The following is a 1589-nucleotide window of genomic DNA, read 5'->3' as shown; positions in this document are numbered from 1 at the left end:
AGGATTTATTCGATAAGAGACCAAAAAATAAGAGGGAGGTCTCTAATCATATATTGAAAAAAAATCAAAAAACAACAACTTCTTTTTTTTGCTATTTTTAATGTTTTTTTGTCCAAAACCTTAAGATGGTAATACATAAACCAAATTGTCATTAAGTTAAAAAAATTAAAATAGTTTTTAAAATTATTTTAAAAACAAATGAGTATTTCATCTAAAACCAAAATAATGTTAATTAATGTGTCGTTGGAGCGTGTTGAATTATGACAAAACAACGCGTGTTTATTTTAAAACCAAGAGTTGTCAGTATTGCTCTTCATATGTTCGTTTTAATGCTGTTTATGTTGTCTGTCAATATTTTGATTCTATAACGGACGTTTTATGTTTTAATAAACACTAGTAAAATAAAGCATTTGTTTTTCATATTATAAATCACAAAAATTTTATAAAAATAGCAAAAATATTTTTAGGTGAAATTATAATTTGGAATTTTGTTGAGACAAAAAACAAAATGTGGTATTTTTTGTTAATTATTCAAGTTTTTATTATTTGACCAGTCTATAGAATAAGACTGTAAAATAGACTGCACTATTATCGAATATATACTGTATTTTTGATTACCTAACTGTATGTAAGTTGTTTGTTAATATTTACGAAAGTCTTTTATTCACAAGCTATTTGAAATTCCGATATAAAACAACAGTTATAAAATTTCGAATTAATTAAGTGTACAATAATTATAACATTTACTAACTTTTATTATTTTATTTGTAATCATTAAAATAATTATAATATTTGATGTTTTTATAATCAAAACATTTTAATGTTATATTTAAGCGAAATAAAAAAAAACCAATTATTAGTTAAATATACATATAAACTGAAACTATTTGAACGAAAAACTGATAATATTTAATTCATTAAATGAGTGTTGTTCTCCCAATTTCAGTCATGAAAAAAATTTGTTCTAAATGTGATATGCAGACTTTTTTAAATATCACTGAGATCTGTCGATTATACAGCTTTTTATACGCAGACGATGAGATATATGCCACGATAAATAGCAACAAATTTTTATCACGTTCACAGTGCATTCAAAAAATGTCGATTCAAAATGCGACCAAAACATATACTAACAGTCATTTACTGATATTAAGTGACGAGTGGAGATTTGTATTTCGCAATGAATTGTTGGCAGTTTTAAAGGTGTTATTTACAAATCACATTTCACACGTTTTGTGTGGAATGTTTCTTGTGTTATTTAGTGTTTTATATCCACTTTCTTTGGACAAAACAATTTCTATTAAAAATGGACCATTATCTCTATTGTTATTTTACCCGATACTCAGTTTTCTATTTGGTGTCTATTTGTATCGCATTCGTGTTAACAATACAAAACAATATGACAAATTCAATGCTTCTTCATATTTGCTGATATCAACACTTTTTATGCCTTTTTCCTTTATTGGAAACACCAAGACGATTGGTACAAAATATTTTTTACCGATTGTAGTGTTTATAATGTACATCTTATTTGTCTTGTTTCTTTCATGTTATTCAATTTACTACATATTCACTCCATTACTTTTGTA

Source organism: Entamoeba invadens (assembly GCF_000330505.1).
Source record: "Entamoeba invadens IP1 unplaced genomic scaffold scaff_1105074724573, whole genome shotgun sequence".
NCBI classification, from domain to species: Eukaryota; Evosea; order Mastigamoebida; family Endamoebidae; genus Entamoeba; species Entamoeba invadens.
This window is presented reverse-complemented; position numbering follows the sequence as displayed.